The 20,139-nt window shown below is 36.1% G+C and overlaps 1 protein-coding gene across 2 annotated transcripts in view; it reads right to left on the bottom strand.

Annotated features, from left to right (window-relative positions):
* LOC145483851 (polycystin-1-like protein 2) overlaps positions 1–19,895 on the bottom strand; it is a 45,173-nt gene extending 25,278 nt beyond the window's left edge. The window contains exon 1 of one of the 2 annotated variants that reach the window (XM_081462405.1): positions 19,761–19,895. The gene's annotated coding sequence lies outside the window, so the exon portion shown is untranslated. Of the gene's footprint in view, positions 1–11,069; positions 11,154–19,760 lie in introns of those variants that run through there. The other variant, XM_081462404.1, reaches the window with a different exon arrangement.
* Between the last annotated feature and the right edge of the window lie 244 nt (positions 19,896–20,139).

Genomic DNA, 20,139 nt, shown 5'->3' with positions numbered 1-20,139 from the left:
TTTGTTATGAATATGAGATGTTTGATAAATATATTCATATATTTAAGGTTTGGTCCCTGTAACTCAACACTGTAGCAAACAATCGAGAAAAATAACCCGACTAAATCCTCACTTAACAAAATCAGTAAGTGCGAAGATAAACATGTTTCCTGAAATGAAATGCCTTTTTTTGGGAAATTTCTGCTGTTCTTACTTCAACCTATGTTTATGTAAATGAAGTCAATGGCTTTGCCAATTATGAGCACGTCTCATATTTTGTTTGTGGTGTCCCATAACAAGACCAAACGTTCTGTGATTCTCGACTAGAATTTTTCAAGTAAAGCAAACGGACGCGGTTAATAACCTCGCTCTTTTGAAATACCAGTACTTAAATAGCTACTCGAGCTACTTCTAATTTTTTTTTGCAAAAATATGGAATACACTCCTTTAGGACAAAGGTAATTATAATATGTTATTCTAAAGATGCTGTTTGTACCTCTAGAAAATTAATTAGACAATTTTATGACGAAAGCAAATCCTAATCGAAAAGACATCTTCGTGCAAACCAAACCTTCATTTGTAAAAAGGTGGGAATTGTAGGAGACACTTCAATTTAATTTTTTTCCTGTTTTTCTTTTTTTATCTGTCATATAGAAATAGGATCTTTCACGTTGAAATGCCCAGTAAGAAATTTATGTTAAAATATGTTAGAAAACAGTCCTAAGAAACTAAAAATCGTGTTTCTATAATTCGAGGGAAACACAGAACTAGGACGAGCTGTTGACGTAATGATGGCGCGAGCAAAGAGAATTTGCACTCTGACAATCAAAGTTAACAAGATGTTTTCCTTTTTTTCGTCGCGTTATTTTCTAAAAGAAATAGAAAACATGTACCGTGCTTCTATCGAGTCATAGAAACACGAGTGAAAGTTTGGGAGAACGAGAAATGATGTGGGAACACGAGCCGCAGGCTATTTCTTAACTGAAGAGCACATTGGCGACATGGAATAGTAACTCTATATCAGTTCCTCAGAAACCTTTCGCCGCCGTGGATTGCTAGATCCACAAGTACCCTTTTGAAGTTTCTATAGACTAGAATTGATCGAACAAAATATAAAGCCATTGCCAGCTGACCAGTTCAAAATACAGTGTTTTCAATTGTATTCTAATTCATTCTTTGCTTTTTTCCTTTAATAGCTTCGCAAAATGGTTTTCTGTAATTGCAAAGTTGCAAATTGAAATTAGAATAAAAATACCTTGGGATTACAAATAAATATTGTACATCCGCTTCGTTTTAAATTTCATTGTTAAAAGTTCTTTTTATGTAAACTGTCCTCCACATGAACGCAACAGTATTTAGAAATAGGAGTGTGGCTTTCTCCTGTTTGTCAGTATTGTTTTGTTAGATGAAGTGCAACCTAAAAATTTGGTTCTAAGAGAAACTGAATGCTACGTTGATCATGTGTTTTGTGTGTCAGTGTTTTCTTTTCTCTAAAACGCTCAGTGCCTTCTAAGTTTGAATTTCGCTCTTTCAGTTTGTTAGTATTAAACATCTGTGAAAATGCCTAGGTGAAAACGTCACATTCAGGACTGAACGAGATATTTTGGCTTCAAATTTCACTTTCGCTCCATGTTAAAACATTGCTATGTAAAGAAAACACTGCGTTGACAAGATCACTGTCCATCAATACCTGTTAAAATTACTGCTAAATATAGCATGCCGATAATCTCTTTCGCGTCCGACCTGAATTGTTCTTCCTAGGTCGGCTTCTCTTTGAGTCGTACCTCGTTTAATTTCAGTTTCAGTATTTAGATGGTAATTAATTAAGATTTTAAATTTTGGTCTACAAATTCATTACCACCTTGTGGACTAAGAAAATTTATTCACTTTGTCCAGCATTGGACGCTTCCAGCTTCAGTAGATTTCGAGTTACTGTGGACTCGAACTACAAAGTGAAAAAGAAAGTTCGAAACGGCAGCACCCCGAGTTTGAGGTGAATTACATGCCCTTAACTTGTTATTTATATTTGGTTCACCTACAAACAATTACACCTTTACTTCTTTTGAAACGTGCTAAAGTAACTCGATGTAATATCGAAAGAAAAGACTCGCCGTGACTCGGGTAGATGGTTAGAAATGTGGTTGGCTGCGGGTCAAAGAGTCCAGGGTAGCACAAGCTACTTAAAATAAGTTTCAGCATTGCACAAAAAGTTGATCATAATTGCTAGAATTTACTCATAAAATACGAAGCTATGACTGGCTACATACCGGCTCTCTCAATGGTCTTGAGCTGACGGCAGGATATCGAGATGAACCTTTTAAAGCAAGCTTGGTTCTTTTGTAAAATGGTTCTATTTTAACCGATCACCCACAGTTTTCTTTAACTGCACCGATCGTTATTTGTTAATTATGACCCGATATGTGTTTCAGGACACCGCCGCTCTTTACGACTACTCGAGAACTTTTATAATTAGAGGAGACTCTCAAGTTCTGTGTAATGCAACGAAGAAGAATAAACAAATACGCTTATTTTTATGTCTTCGTGGCATGACTCTGTGGCATGCCTCCATAACATAACGGCATGACCCCAAGTATAAGTCCGTTATTAATTGAGATTATCGTGCTGAAATCCACAAGTCTAAGCTCAAGAGCTCATCTACTAAACCTCGTGTCTTAGTTTTATTTGAGGAAAGACAAAAGACGATACCTCCTCTCGTTTTGCTTTAGTTCGTTCATTGATTGCAGTCGATTATGCATCCTCGATTTAATTTTGAAGTAAGGGCCAAGTTCACAGGTCTGTGTCAAACACCTCCATCTGAATCCGATTTGCACCCTTGGCAGATATACATCTGAGGCTAATTGTTTTTAAAATTTCTCTTCAATTCAAGCGACGTACGTGCTAGAATTCTTCAGCGTCCTGCTGGTGTGTGTGTGTGTGTGTGTTTTTTTTTACCAGTATAAGCACGAGCGTTTGCATTGCCACACTCACTAATGCATAATGAGTTCAAATGTTGCAGACGTTTACAAGTTCTGAACCAATTTTGTCTGTCTAGAATCTTTGCTTCGGTTTTGACACGATATTCGCCCAAACAACATCTCCGCAACGTTGTAAAGATTAAAGGGTATGGTATGTCCAGTCGGCAGATAGGTGCGTTGCCCTCAAAGATTCGAAGAAATTGTGCAGATTGTGATGCTTTATATATGATAATTGCTTCAAGGGTAATTACTCTATTTTGCACATCTCCCGGGTCCATTTTACCCCATGGTGGTTTTAACATTAATACACAGCAAGCTGTACAACGTTTTCTCCCTGTGATTCCGGATACGCTAGTTTAAATGCTTTTTCTTTTGAATCAAAATCAACTGATCACGGATTTTCTTCTAGTATCTCGAAGCTTGTCAAATGGCATTCGTACAACGAATATCAGTCGTTTCGTTGACTCCGCAGATATCTCCCTATCGAAAGATTCTGTGCAATTTTGTTTTAAAGCTTTCACCTCTAAAATTTACAATATTAATAGGGAATGTTACGAAGCTTGAAGCAGCTTACTGACCTTTCGATCTTACTGATTTACTTTATCATCCGCTTACCTGCCTAGTGAAAGTTCGTCTGGTGACGAACTTTCTTAAAACTCCCATTCTTATCTCACTCTCTCTCTCTAATTACCGATTTGTAAGACACATAGGTTTAGGAACACTTTTATTATGAGCCATATTTTTAATCACAAATAGTTTGCATATTTTTCCTTGTATAATATAATTCTTTTTTTATTGTAAAGTAATTCGTAATTCAGCCGCTCCAGCGGCTGTGACGTAAAAAATTAATGAAATATCTCATTTGATCGTTGTAATTTGCCACACAATTCTAATACTTTGAATTACATTTCTCGTACAAAGACACGTACAATCCAAAATCTCATTCTATTTCTTAAGGCAAAACTCAGAATTTATCTATCTTTTTTGTTACAAAGTCATGATAAATGGCGGCTTTTAAACATTAATGATATACATAGCCACCATGTCGCGCGTTGTATAAGCGATTAGAAATAACAAGCCCAGCGCGTAGTGGCGAGTTGGTTATAATCACGTCCCATTTACCAAGCCTTGGGAATGGAATAATTATTTCATTAAATTTCTCATTATCTTACTATGGTATTACCTCATCACTTTTTTCTAAATGGACCAGATGATGAATCCCAAATTAGATCTGATCGCAAGTTCACGGAAGTGGTAGGTCATAGCTACGCGGACGCAGAGAAAGAAAGTGCTCCGTAAAGAGAACTTCACTGATAAAGGTGATTTTTGACAACCCTGTCGCGAAATTTTGAGTGTTGGCTTCTCAAAGATTCATTTTTCTGATTTAACAGCTTCAATCCTCTATTGAAAGGACAAGCGTCCACTAAATATAAAGTAACACGTCTTACTGAATAAAGTCGGCCTGAATGATTTATTTTGAAAATAGATTTCCATTTTCCGGGCGAAATTGAGTCAGTTTTCAAAATTTTTGGTAAATCGTTTCGTGTCATTAATTTGTGCTAATTCAGTTTTTTTCATGTTGTGACGCAGCTTCCATTTAATGATTCATTTAACTTAATATATTACTTAGTTAATTATGGCGTTTTGTTCGTTTTGACAGGAAGGTGCTAAAATATTCAATGCTTTCAGTCGTCTCAAGTAATATTGACTGCTATAATCATATTGTAAATACGCCTATCGTCCATTTACCATATTTAGTAAGGGCTGGCAAACGTATTTCATGCATGAACCAAAAAGGAAGTAGAAATGCAATAGATGTACCAGACAAGTCAATTCTGTTATTTGGGGTCATTCTGTTTACGCTTAACAAGGTTGTCTTCAGCCCACGGAAAACCTAAGAGGCATTAAGTTATTAAGACGTAGCATGAAAACACACTTAGAGAGAGGTATACTCTGGGATATCCTCTAAGTTAAGATTTCTTTGAACGCGAGCTAAAATACTTTGACGTTTCATAGCGTGGCCGAGATTTCTCAAACAATGTGGCCATATGGAAAAAAGTATTTGAAGGACAATAAAGACGATAATTCTCGTTTAACTTGGAAACTATGTTCGGATATTTTCTTTGTGCATTAACTCTTCCTATAACCTCAGTTTTCCTCAGGCTTCACTCTCGAAAACAACTGTTCTCATAAGAACAGAGACATTTCATACATGAACACAAATATCAGGGCATTTACTCAAAGGATAGTAAGCGGTTACCAGTACTCAAATGAAAAGCAACCCTCAGCTAAACAAATAAAGCCAAGGCGATTAAGAAGAACTGTTAACCGGTTCACTGCAAAACGTGATATTACTCGGTATTTGCCACTATTAAGCGTTCCCACTTCAAATTCAGATTGCTTTTTGATTTTCCTGCTGGTTTTAGATTTCACCAATGTAAAACTCTGACAGGACCGGAAGACATAACATAGCTTGGTGCTTGCAGTGTTTTTGACAAGGGTCAACTCAAACTGGGTTATTATTTCGTAGACAACTAGCAGTATGAAAGCTCATAATTATTAGCTGGTTAAAAATCAAATTAGATTTCTTTCAGTTGGACATGACGCCAAAGATGTTCACTTCTTTTTCTTTATTCCAAAACGACACTACACGATATTAAAAAATGCAACTCTAATGACAACGATCTTATTTTCATTATCTCTTTTTACGGAAATTACCTACCGGTAGATATGTCTTCCTCACTTATTCAGCACTTATTCAGCACTTATCTGTGACAAAAATGACGATTTTCGACCCAAGCCGGCGATGATCGATCTTCTGCGAACCAATTGTCGGTCAAATGACTACCTGGTTGAAATTATTTTGCTTTTTAAAAATATTTCCTTTTTTTTTTTTAACTGCACCTAATGTTTGAAAACACTTACAGAGTAAAATGTTTTTTCCATGCACTTGTCGAATCAAACACACGATATTACACAAAGCGTTTTGAAAATGAGTAGAAAATTCATTGTCAAAGTTTGTGTGTATTCGTTTACGTCAGACACTGTATTTTGCAAATTAAACGTGTTAGCTTTTCTCACAGAGCAATTCTTTTTTATCATCATTGATCAAAAGTACTCAGCCTTACCTTGCTGTCAAAACTAAAAGAACGAAACAGACTTGTTTTATTGCATTAGTGAAAACATTTTTTCGCGTATTGAGGGGTGTTGCCTTTTCTTACAAAACAATTCTTTTTTTTCGCTCAGTGTTTTTCTATGTGTGCCGCCAACTAGCATTGATCAACAGTTCTTACCCTGCCATGCTTTTAAGGCTGTATACCATGACAAGAATGACTTGACCAGTGGTAAACAGAGCTCTGCATAATTGGAGTATGTCTTTTGCCCACTCACATAATTTTTCATAGAGAGCATTTATAGAAACAATCTTGATTTTCCGAACACAGATTTGGTTTTGTGTTTTTCTTGTGAGAGTCGGGGTCGAGTGGAAATCCTTAGCCGGTACTTATTCATTACAAATTGAATGATTCAGCATTCGCTGTAAAATGCAATTTTTGCAAACGCCAATCCTGATATTCAAAACCTAATTTGTGCGTTTTTTACCTTGCGTGCGCGTTATTTCCAAGGAAGTAAAGCCGGGTGATATTTCATTACTCGTCAGTGTATATGATCACATTGTCCTCGTCAGCAACAAAACTACTAAAACGTATTAAATTTTCAAACGTATTGTTGCAAAACGTTGCAGGAGACGAAATCTATGTGGGAATCTAAAGATTTCCGCGGAAAGATTCTTGTTCTTGGTTTTCAGGACTCCCCGTTGATAATTTGAGTATTATCCACTAAGGAAGATCATGATATGCTCTGATGTGCGAGGCAGTGATTTAGCTTGCTTATAGTAGTTCTTTTTGAAAGTGCAAGATAGTTTCTCTTACAAGTATTGCCTAAGTCACTTGATTCTGATCGCGCTTCTGTTGCGAAAGCGGTCAATCCAACGTCAAATGATTTTGCCTCTGGGTTCTTCTCGCCCAGAAACAGCCCTATGTTCAACATCGGGTGAGTTAAATGTCCCTTGTTTATGAAACACGCCCAGAACGATTTCGCAAAACGCTAATAAACGAAAAAAAAAGATTGCTTGCTTAGATTCGTTTCTGAGTTTAACCTTCAACGAGGGCGGCTAGCCGGGAGCAATGTGCTTTGTTGTTACAGATAGCGAAATTATTGTTATAATTAAGGCCAAGGCTTACCGGAGTTATAAATCCTTCCTCTTTGGCTCGGTTTTGTTAAGGGTTAGGTTTGCACTTCACGCGTGTACATAAATTTCCATACCTTTATCGATACTCCGTCTTGCTCGCTCGTTGTTTCCACTTGAGTGTGAATGTTATCAGGCGTTGCTTGCAATGTTCCGCAGTTTACCATTATGCCGTTTTGAAAAAGTAATTTATGGTCACTTTGCCAGCGACACCTGCCTACGTCGCCCGTTTTAATAGATTCGAGGGCAGATATTTATTCTGATAAGGATGAATAAATTGTTTGTTTTCCGTGATGTCAACAACTGAATGAAATCTGTTATCAATCCGCCGGCGTAAGCATCGAGCATTTTCGAAACCGTGCGCTCCCCAAGACGATTCCTGCGAGAGAATTCGATTCATATTAGAGAAGATTCAATGATTTCCCTCCACGAGCCCAGGATCTTTTGTTACGCAAAGTTTTGCGTGCAGTTATTTCGATGGGAAATCCTTTGAGGTCACGTAGAGTTGTCTTCGTATTTAATGAATATTTTAAGAGTTCAAACGACATTATTACTGAAATGTCGTTTTTTAGTTCTTATTTAGAAACAAGCGGCAAAATGAAACACACTCTATCAGCTTGAGGTTTACCAGAAAGGTCATTTTTCCGTCCATTCCAAAAATTTGTTGTAGAAAATATTATCTCGACATCATTTAATTTTCACATTTTAAGGAGAGGAAATAGTCAATTTTAGCTCATTTTTTGTCTGGAAAACGATTTAGTATTCGCTTCGTGGGACGTAGTGTAATCTTAGGTGCCTTTCGTCGAAGGCAAATTTGTAACCGTCATGTCCTCATGTAATTAGGAAGCGCTTGTACGAAGGTCACGTACCAACCCTTATGTTTTTTTTTATACGATACTACAAACTGAAGTATTGGTTAAAGCATTCCTCGTTTCCACATTTCCGTAGTTTCGACAAAAAGAGCACCTTGTAATTTCGTATGCACAAAGAAAGTGTTTTCAATCAATATTTTATTTTGTGAAACAAAGGCCCTGAACAGTCTGAGGGATTTTTTCTCACATTACCTTGGTTGAATGTGTAATTTCTTTTACGTTGAAAAGGTATGGAAGTGTCAAAGTTATGTGTCCATTAAAACGTTGAGTTAAGACTATGTGAATTAATAACGCGGGTAGAAAATATACTAACTTATTACTTATTAGAATTTGTGCTACGTCCTCATTCATCTTTAAAGTGAAAATCAAATTGTTAAGTCTGATGAAAGATCATTTTGTCGAACAGAGTACATAAAAACTACCCTCAAGTATGCCTCCCATTTTCCAGTTTTACTATTGCACAGAAAATTTTGTTGATTGTGGCATCGTGGTCAGTGATGGATAATCAGAGGGAACAATTTACTAAAATCTTGAGCAGGTGTCTTTTTAGCAACGAGTTAATTTAAAATGAGGAGCTGGAAATCGCAAAAAAATATTAAACCTCCTTTTCCAGCAATGCAGCCGCTTTTTTCCTAGTCGCAGGTTTAATTTAGAAATATACCCTTTTGAAAGGTTGCCGCTTGGGTGTGCAACAGAACATGAAAATTAATTGGAGGAATCTCGTGTCGTGCACCTTTGAATTGCTTCCTTAGATAAGTTTGTACATTGGTGTTTTCGTTAAGTAATCCGCTGAGTATCTTGTAATATCTTCTGGTAGCATATTTAGAAAGAAAATAGTTGAAAAGGCTCAAATCTTTCGTCATCTGTTTCTGTTTTTCAAGTGATCATTTCTATGGCAGAATTGATCATTGTCATATTTGAAGGTCAGGCAACTAATTTTATTTCTCTATCATTTTCAAAAAGGAATCAGCATTTTTTTACTATGCAAAACGTGTCTCGACGTTCATATGTTATCTTCAGTTGTCGAAACACACTTTGTAAATGTGAAACTGTTATTTCCTTTTTGAAAATTATTGTTACTGAACTGTTTTGTGTTTTATGACTGTTTCTTTATAAACTTTTAATGCTTGATGCACTATTTTTGCATGACGATATTCCCTCAGTGAGCCCAGGATCTTTTGTTACTCGTAGTTTTGCGTGCAGTTATTTCAATGAGAAATCGTTTGAGATCAGGTAGATCACGACACCAACGATTCTTAAGAGCACTGCAAACTTTTAAGTTTAGTTTTCTACGAGCAAAAGAGTTATGTCAACTCTTAAATAATTAAATTGGGTCATGATCGGGGTAAATGCAAGCCGAGGTGCTTGTTTTGTTTATAATAAATGTTTATTATCTTCACGTGCAATCAGCCTCTGATGTTTCCCTGTGAAGCTGAACGGTATTGATGAAGTGGTATCATAAAGCAAAGATGTTTCCTAATATGTTTTTGTCTTTTGTTAAGGTGCTCAACTGTAAGCAATTTGCGTCTAAAAATCGAAATGTTGGGCCTGCCCTTCGGGAAATATGATGAAATTGCGAAACCAAGATGCCTTCTTTGCTTGCAGAAAATCAAACAGGGAAAACAAAAAGTCAAGCAAATTTTTAGTCACGTTCGCTGTTCCAGTTGTCACTAACACCAGATTAGAACAAGAGTCGTGGCATGTTGTTTCTTAATGGGCTGCTGAAGTTTAAGTATACCATACCTACTTACCAGCCCGAAGGGAAACGCAATTAGCCCTGGGCAATTAGTCGCACAATTGTGTCTTGTGTTATCATCTTGTTTTTTTTTTTTCTGAAATCTACGTTTATTTCATTAAGCACGTAGTAGATTTACATTTCGGCATTTTAATGGTTTTATTCGTGTATGCTGCACTGAAAAAAATCCAATTAATTTCGGAACTTCTTGTTCTTTTTAATATTCTTAGACCTATAGGCTATATTTTCTTTTTAAAAAGTAGGAATATTTTGGCGATGTTAACAAGCCCTCATATAATTTTGTGAGGATTAGAATAAGGTTTTAATAAATAAATAAAACACTTTAATAGCTGACACAATTATTGGTAACCCAGTAGTTTACATTGTGGGCTATATATGTATATATATATATATAAAAAATTTAGTTAAAAAATGTTAAAATATTGAAGAAGTTTTATGTCAGGTTTGGTTCTAGTTGTCTTATGAAAGTCTTTTATGCTATCTAGGGTTAGTTATTAGATCTCTACTCTATTTTTTACTCTCTTCTTTGATGTAAAACACCTGAAGACCTTAATTTCAACGATATTTTAAAAAATAAAGCTTTTGCTGGTAAACATATAGTATTTTTACTACTGTATATGCGTAAGAAGTTTGTTGAGGTCTTTTGAATCTGTAGCATTCTTGTATCGTCTGCGGCTTGAATGCCTAACAATTTTGTTTTTGGGTTTTTAAAGCTTGCGAATAGCAAAGGTCTCCCTTTTAGCGTTGTTATCTGTTTCATTTCGAATTTATTGGGTGTTGTTATTATTTCTTTATTAAGTTCTCATTGGAAATTTTTTTCCGGAATTTACTGTTGCATTGCTGTTGCTTGAAGGCCGAAATATGTGTTATTAGAAGAGATGTCATCACTTTGTTTATGTCTCCCTTTTGTATTTCAACTTAATAATTTTTTTTTGTGAATTCTTCGCCAATTTTACATCTGTTAGGGTCCAAATCCTTCAATTTTCTTTCATTCACTAGCAAAAACCTTTTTGAAATTTTAATTATTATAATCCTATAATCAGTAGCGCTCTATGCCCTCTTACCTTTCTTTGTGTTTTTTTAGTTTTCAGCTTCTTATTTATTCAACACAATATTTCTGCCTTAGCTCTGTTTCGCTACTGAGAAATCTGCCATAGTCGTTCAATTTGTATCAAAAAGTATAACTTTTTAACGTTTACTTGTGATATTATTTAGTATCACTTGGCAAGTCAGGTACTTACTTTTCTGCTTGCTTTTTGCGAAGTAGTCTTTCATCGTACATTTGTAAGGGTAAAATGACAGCTTATAACGGAGTTAAGTGGTCAGGATGGAAGCCAGCGTATAAATGGTTATCCCATGTTTACGGATATATTTATATAACTGTACATGCGTTGATTAAATCGATTAAAATCATCTTGTTTTCAAACAATCAATTACAGAATAAGAAATTTCTAGTAATACATACTGGTAATATGGTTTATGGGCAGTATACTTATCCTCAGATCCATAAGACTTAAAAACGTGTAGCGTACACTTCACGTGTTCTGACGTAAGCTGATATGCTTATTTTTGGCTTGCGGTTTTTTTTAATAGAGTTCGGCTTTCTAAGTCGATTTTAACTGTTGGATAAAAACAGCATAATGATATCCAGAATATTCGGAATATACTTTCGTGGCCAGCTGAATTACTCGCCAACTTTTAAGTAGAATGACTAATATTTGGCCATGAATATTTGTCTATGAAACATGGTTGGAATAAAATAGTGCCATTGCCCTGTTAACAACACAGCATATTGATTAAAAGCAGCGAGAAAAAAATTGGCTTCTTTTTCATTTCTTCTCTCCTTTCTTTTCCGTTTTTCTTCTACTTAACAACCAACTAAAAATATAGTAAATGCATGTACACAGGCATTCTAAAAGAGAAAATTAGTTCGATCTTCACCCGGACGAATTATAATTTACATTTTAGTGTTAGTACAAAGTTAATTTTATTTCAATGACAAAAACGTATTTTTTGACTAGAATGGCGAGTGTTTTAAACCACAAACTCAACAATGAACGAAAAAAAACAACAACAACAAAAAAAAAACTGGAAATTAATAGTAATACATTTTTACAGAGGTAATACACTTACCGCAAACATGGATTTTAAGGATGCAGTGTATTCGGGAACCTTCGCTATTTGGAGCTAGCCTACAGCACAAACGATACTTATTCAAGGAGCGCCTATGGTTAGCAACCTGAGATTAACATTTAAATGCTGGACACCTGCTTAATTCGACACCCTTTTCGAATACGAACATCGCCTCTTAACCTGGCGCTCGAGAAGAAATTTTGTTTTTGGAAAATTAAACCTACTGATCAAAAATTTTGTGAAAAACGTATGATCCTAGTAAAGAGAGGCTTTAATAATTCTTGTCTCGTGAGAGGCAGAACGTTCTTCACCTCGCATGAACTACAAAAAGTGCTCTAATTAGGACATATCAATACTTACTACTGGCCGTAATTCACAAACAACAAAGACGACGAGGCTCTCGATGGTGAAGACTCACATCATTCAAATGAATTAGCCTTTGTGCCAAATGGTGAGTGCCGTATACATTTATCTCGCCATCTTAAGCTATTTCAAGCAATTTTGATGTGAGTGGACACGGTGACAGCTTATAATGTTACAGCTAATGCTGCGATTACACGCACATTCCCATTACGTGAACGCTGATTGGATGAAAAACTTCTCTTACGAGTTGATGTTATAACTCTCTTGTGGAGATGGTTTAAGTGCTTTGTAGTTGTTGAAAATTAAGAACGGTCACTCTTGTTGAACCCAGAATCCCTCGATTTACACGTGGAGATGGACACAATAGGAGGTCCAAGCTAGTTCTACGCTCCGACGCGACCGTCTCTTAAGATTAATTATTCAGTTTAGTTGCGATATTTTACTTTAAATAAGGGTCCTTGAGAAAAGGTGACAGACTTATAAGCATCCGTTAAAATTGTGCGTGTTTTTAGACAAACAAACTCGTTTCTCCTTTGGCATATGGGGACATGCGAGTTGAATTTTTCTTTGGTACTCGCCTTGCATCGATTTACAATTTAGGCAAGTGATAATATAGGCAAGTGATATTTGCGTATTTTGTTCTTAAGCGAAACAGAAATTGTCTTAATTTGCGATGCTCTGATATACGAGCAACACACCACTGACTACAAATTTGCCCGAGGGTTGTGTCCAATGTGATCATGAGATTTTACAATTTAGTTCCAGACATACACTCTGGATGTCTAACTTGTGAGTCCGATATCAAACATACGAAAGCATACCAACAAAACACCCTTAATTTACAGCAGTAATGAAGATGCTGAAACTCACAAAAAACGCGCCACGTTTGCGCGAAAAATGATCTCACTCTAAAATATATTAAACTTTTTGCACGAAAATCGTGTTAAACGCTTGCTTCAAGTTACCATTAGATTTTTTTGTGTTATTCGTTTTCTTAAGTTGTATTTCATACCTTATTTGATGACCGTCAGACGACTTGCAATCTGTGGGATTATCGTCAGCAAAGTCATGGGAGCCGAGTCAAATGCTCCAGTTGGGTGGATTATTAAAAAAGCTATAGCTACGGACCTTTTTATTCAAACGTGATCGCGAGGAACATAATTTGCGATCTTGCTAGCTTCGTTCAATTAACCTTGTCGAAGCTAGTCTGTCTAATGAAGATGTATTTCCTATCGGCGAAAAGTAGTCTTTAATTTCGGGCTCCTTGTTTGTTCCGGGCAGATGTGGGCATAATCATGATCAACAATTGGCAAGACTTTATTCATTTCCGCGTTACAGTTCACTGGTATTAACAATACGGACAACACTCATTATCATCGGCGAAGGAAAATTGATAGTGGTAACAAAGATTCGGCTAATTCAAGCCGAAAAGCTTGAAAAAGCCACTAAATTGGATTTACAATAACTGTAGAGGAGTGTCTCTCTGAAATGAAGTTTGTTTTAATTAGAAAGTTGCACTTCTCTCAAATTGATCCAACTTTCCTGTAATTAAGTGATTCTAGACTTTTCTGGATTCTGATTTACATATCCACATGCGTGGTAATTCGAATTTTAACATTTAAATAACGTTATCTACTGCCTGCCCTCTTATTTCCCTGTAAGTCTATAACCTAATTAATAATGTGCTGTTATATCCAGCACGATCTCGTCATAGTCAATACTCAGTAAAGAGTTAACAACTAAGATGAAGTCATTTTTCAAGTCTTACAATTTGTGTTTTCTGCAATCGGGTAAAAACGAATTTTTCACTATTTTTAGAAACATGTGAGGGTTCGTATGCACAATTTGATTCAATCAATAATATTAAGGTGTACAGACTTATGTACAGGCATATATTACCAACGTTCTTTATATTACATTTAATATAATTGTGTATTTGAACAAAGTATGCGTTTACCGCGGCTTGCAATCAACCTCTTTGCTAGTTCGTCTGTGTAAAAAGTCCGTGCAAAAAAGGGTTTCCTGCAGGACTGGTAGAAACCAATTTTTTCTTGACAACAACAATTAAAAAAAAAATCCAATTTTTAATTTCAGTCATTCTTATTGCAACTTTGCTCGCCTGTAAAAACTTAGAAACTTAACAAGTAATTTATTCTTCTATCTTGTTATAATTCAACAACTGTTAATCAAGTACATCCGGGAACTCACATCCGGACTTTAATGACTTTGTTTTTCATCATACCACTTTTATTTTTTTTATCAATTTCTACTAAAAATGTATAACTTATGCTAATACAGTGCAAGTTTATTGCAACTTTTTAATAATAAGAGAGTGCACTTGTCATAAAGAATTGTCTTTTGTTGTAATTTTTACGTGCTGCTTTGAAGTATTTTTTAGTTAGGTAAGACTGTGCTGGGCTATAATCTCATTTTAATGAAAATCGCTTTTCTTGATAGTAGAAAACGAGCTGTTTAGTGATTTTAGCGATTGATTTTTCTGATTCGTGTAAGTTAATCACAGGAACGTCTCACCACTCCCTGTATGGCTTACTGTTTATTATTAATTTACAGTTATAAAGAACTACATCTCGTCCAAAAACAACACTGAATAAAGTATTTGCTTGAGCATTTGATGCCAACTCGTTTCAATAAACGTGACATGGTGTGCACGTGTAAAGCCCAACATGTGTTTTCCTAGACTTCGGCCGCGTCCACACTACGCCTGATAAATTTGAAAACGTAGCTTTATTTCTATAGTTAGGCCCACACTAATCCGTCACGAAAACGGCAGAGCTTTTCAAAAACGTTCTTCAAACCGGAGGAATTTGAAAACGCCGGCTTTGCGTTTTAGTGTGGACAGAAAAGAACAGTGTATTCGCGAAATGTTTGCACTCTTCAAAATTGCGGAAAAAAGCGCAAGCCCTTCTAGTGGCCAAATGTTGATTGCTAAGTGGAAAAAATAGCTTTTTCATTCTGCACTTGATTGTGCTCAAATGAGTCCTTCAAACGTTCTCACCTGCATTTATTGCATGTTGCATGCGTCAGTGATAGACCAAGTAATCCCTTTTCAGTCTGAAAAAAGCACTATGCGAGAGTGACTCGCTGGGAAAACTTTGTTTAAAACAGGCCTGGCGCCTGGCAGTCATTTTAGCAACGTTTCAGTTGAATACAGATGCATAATTATGCGAGGAAATTTAATAACAGTATATTGGAAATGAGCCTGAAGTTTATATTACTTATATTGACTTAAGACACGGTCGAGCTTGTTTTGCAAGGGTTATTACTTTGTGTTGTTGGCCAGCTTTCAAGGCGACTGGTAGTGTTATAAGTATCTACCTACTTGTTGTCAAGGACCCTTGAAAAATAAACATATGTTAAGGATACTTTCTACCAGCGTGCTAAAAATATTTCGGAATTAAGTTGGGTAGTTTGACTATGAAGACTCATCGCGCACAGAGCTCCATTTGATTAAATTCCAGTCCCATTCCAAAAAATCGAAAATAGTCTGGTGTATGTTGATACAGAAGTAATTTACTTGCGACAGACTGCATGAATCATGTTTGAAGGTAACATTTCACGGGATTTGTAGTTTTGGCAAAGACAAGTTGCGAAAGCTTATGAAAAGGCTTATTCCTTATTTATGTTGCTTTTTTGTTTTATACTTCAAGATGGTTAATATCATTTCATTCATTTACCATACACAAAGCGTTTTATTGCATACCACATCTGTACGGAGAGTAAAGTTTATTAAATCCGCTCCAAAGAAAGATATTAAAACGATCAGCAAGACTTTATATCTGTATGTCACGTTATCTAGTGCATACTTTCAAATATCACCGGAAAAGCTGACTGAAAAAGACTAATAATAATAATATTATATTAGTAGATATATTGAATCCGGCTTTGCGGTGAACTTCAATAGAGATTTTCAGTTATAAATTCGATAGTGTCTGCTTCCGTGAAATCGATATCAATTCAGACAGATATTAGGTGCAAGAAAACTCTTAATTCACCGAAGTTTCCATATCATATGGGTGATAAGAGAACAAACGCTTCGTAATACTGCTCGAGACTGGTTAAATGCTTTTTGGGAGTACGTGCTCCTCACTTTAGGTTCTGCCACAAGGCTGAAAGAAGTGTTAATTTTCGAATGCAAAACTGCCTTCAATCAGCCAGCTGTTTTAACTCTGGCGCAATACAGTGTTTAAGCAAAGTCGTTTCTCGCCTTCAAAAAATACTTAGTTTTATATAACTGTAATCTATAGACTTATATTCATTATTGACCAGTTAACACGTTCACAATGGGAATTTCCTCTTAAATATACGAATCGTAGAAAGTGGTACGCACGTACTGGTTTTTTGGAAGCGATTTTCTGTCGTGGAGGTGAACTTGGTAATTCTTAATTTTATTTTGTTTTCCAAGGCACTTTCGGAAATATACTGGATTGTGCTTGTCAATATACTGTCGTGAGATGCCGTGTTTTTCATTCATATTGTTAAATACTCTAAAAGACATTTTTCTTAAGAATTACAGGCTTGAAGTGGATGGCACCCTGTGTAGACACACAAGGAACGTTTGCAGATTACTCATAGTCAAGATAATGAGAAAAATTATAAACGCAATCCTTACTTGTTTTAGCTTTGGAGAAAGTGTAAATTCCAGTTAAGACCACTAACTCTGGGCTTGCTCGTTTACAGGTCTTGAAAGCTGTAAGTTCAAAACTGACTGAAATTTGACACTCAGCATAAAAAAGATACGCTTTCTCAGCGAATATCGACTAATTATTTTATTGCAGTTGTTATCTTTTCCAACATGCAAATCACTAGTTTTTCATAAGCCTTAGCGGCTTGCTGTTGATTTGTCTGGAATATTTCCCAGAATAAGTCCAAATAGAAGAGACAAGTGTCAATTTGCGGTATTTATAAAACCTCGGTGTTCAGTACTTCAACTTAAAAAAAAATGTTTTTATCCACAAAAATTGCACATAAGGGTTTTATCAAAATTGCCATGAACAGGCTGCAAGACGATCACAATACAATGGAACGAATTTTTAAAACGAAAACATTACACAACTCCAGATGGAACATTTTTTTTCGTTTTGAAGTTGTAGTTACCTCCAATTAAGCCCGTTTGTTTCAAGGACCAATTTTTTTTGTCTCGAAGGGAAGATGTTTTGACTTAAATGGATAGCTCACACGAAGGGACCTCACTCGGCAAAAAGTACCCTGGTGTCTGTACTTTGTTATGTTCCGACCCCAAGTCCAATTTGGGGATCCGGGGTAAAGCAGATGTGACCGGTGTCCCTCAGTAATGACGTATTCATTAAGTTTTTCACCAGCAAATCATTAAGCAGTAGCATCATTCAGGTTCCATGGGGTCAAATTATGTTCAATAGGTGAAGTTGAAAAACGCAATACTCCTTTCGTTCACTTTGTTGGACTGTGGTAGTGATGTAAGGCCCGGTGAGTGGATACATGTAGGTCTGTGTCAATTATGACTATCGTAGGAGCCTGAGACGATCGTAGGAACCAGGAGTCTGGCTACGTTTGTAAGAAACTGGATGAAAGTTAAACGAGGAATAAAAATGGGTAAGAAAAAAAGGAAAAACGTAGACTAACTCAAGCACGAAAAGCTCTTCAGGTTGGGGGTAGTCGATTTTCGTGTCTATTTATCAATTATTAACTAAAAATCTAGTTTTGCACTTATCTTATTATAGCATTAAAATGTAAGATTTGTGTTGTGAGATGCCGATTATTCTCGTCGGCATAGCAGATAAGGAAATCACAGTATACCTGAGTCACTGCGAGCTCGTGTTTTCTTGTGCAGGGTGTGATGCCACTATGTCGTCGAGACTAACCGGCATCTCTCTAAACTAATCTGGGAACACCAATTTCCACTGACAAAAACTCCCATAGTTGTCATCATGTTAAAAGCTGGGAAAGCAGTCGATCTTTATGTTTTCAACATTGTTTTTCATCTAAACACGCTTTCACGCCCTTCAAGCTTAAAATCCGGTGGTGCTTCATATTCACATTCGTACTTAAGTCAATCTTTCACTGACTATTAAGTTTTCACTCAGTTTAAATTACTTTTATCGTCACCCCGTAATTGGTATATTTCCTTAGAGTTTTTTTTGGTTACGTTGTAATTAGCCATATGTTCTACATTTCTTGTCACTTTGTAATTAACTTCGTTTTATACCCTACTGTATCCTTGTATTTACATCACATACATTAGCGGGTTCTGGTTCTTGAACTGAAGATGGATGCAGTTTTATCTGAAACATGTCGTGACGATCTTAAAAATAATCATTTTAATAAAACCAGATCGATTTGTCTTTGTTTGGGAACGTATATTTTCTTCTCTGTCGGCATGGAAGCAATTTGCACCAGTTTGATGTCGTTCGTCAGGGCCAGAAGTACGAATGAGATTAAACCGCGTCGGAACGTGGACTCCAGAGTAACTTTTGCTGTCGCACCCCGTTGCAATTATTTTTTATAAAGATCACAAGTTTTTAAACAGTATTTTTAAAGACCAGCTTTTGTCGAAAAACTCGCTATTGTCTTGCTATTTGGGCTCAGTAATTATGCTTTGCAGTATTTTTGAAAGATCTCGTAAATTAGCATATATATCTTTGTAATTTCCACCAGTGGTTTTCTTGGCCACATGACAATCGCTCAGCTCTATGGTAATGTCGAGATAAAGCGAATGGTATAGCACTGTATCGCTTACGAGCGTTGTGTCAATGTGAAAATATAATACACGGGAAGACGCTTAGGTGAATCACTAGGATATAAATGTTCATGCATGGAGGCTGAAGGAGTTCATTTAAAAATGCGTGAGCAAGGTAGCCACCTGTTTGAAATGGGGCCCAACGCGATTAAATATGTGGCGGAAACACCTCTACGGTAATTAGTGGAATATATACCTGCCGTAAATACGTTTAGTTAAAATGGTTGTTGTGAATGAATTTTATTTGTATATGTATGTAGTATTTAATTTGAAATAATTGTTTTTCACCAGCCGAAGCAAAGAGTGAAACTAAATTAGTAACTACAGTTTTAAAAAGAAAAAATAAATTAAAAATATAAAATTATCATGTCACAGACAAGCATCAGATTAAATATGCTTTTCAGGTTGTAACAGCATTTTTTCTCGGGTTTCGTGTTTCCTAGAACCATTTCATGAAAGCAGAGTGTTATTTGTCTTGATGCTCACCTTACTGCTAGGAAGGTACAGAGCCAATTTAAAGTCGTTTTAGATATTGGCTTAGTTGCGACTACAGGTCCCAACACATTCTAGCTTATTTACCTTTGCGTTTACGGGTTTTTTAATTCCTCATGTTGAGGAAGCGTTAAAAACACTTTTGGTTACGAACCTGATTCAGTCAATACTTGCGTAGATAACAAAAAAAGATATGATCACTGGTCCTTACCTCGCATATTTTTGGATAATTTGTCAGTTCCAGTCAAACTCTTCTATTTCTTGTCTGTGCTTAGGTTTTGAAAACTGCAAGGTAAAAACTGACTTCAGTTGGCAAGCTACCTTTCGGTGACAAATCATGCAGCCTACAAAAATTGAAAGTAAACAAAAAGACCCATACATCACGAGCAATTCCGTGAGTCTTTTAATGAATAACGTCAATTTTCTCTTTTAGATTGCATTCCGGATCTCACGCTATTTCAATCCCGTTTTTTCTTTATACGCAATTTAGGAAATTTTTCCTCTTCTGTGATGATTCGGTTGAAGGATTTTCCCTGCGTGTCTAATATACCAGTTCAGGAAGATAAAACAAATGCTAGTTGCGGTAACTC

This window comes from Orbicella franksi, chromosome 4, assembly GCF_964199315.1.
Source record: "Orbicella franksi chromosome 4, jaOrbFran1.1, whole genome shotgun sequence".
In the NCBI taxonomy this organism is placed as follows: domain Eukaryota; kingdom Metazoa; phylum Cnidaria; class Anthozoa; order Scleractinia; family Merulinidae; genus Orbicella; species Orbicella franksi.
The sequence above is the reverse complement of the archived record's forward strand: the minus strand, read 5'-3'. Positions and strand labels throughout refer to the sequence as shown.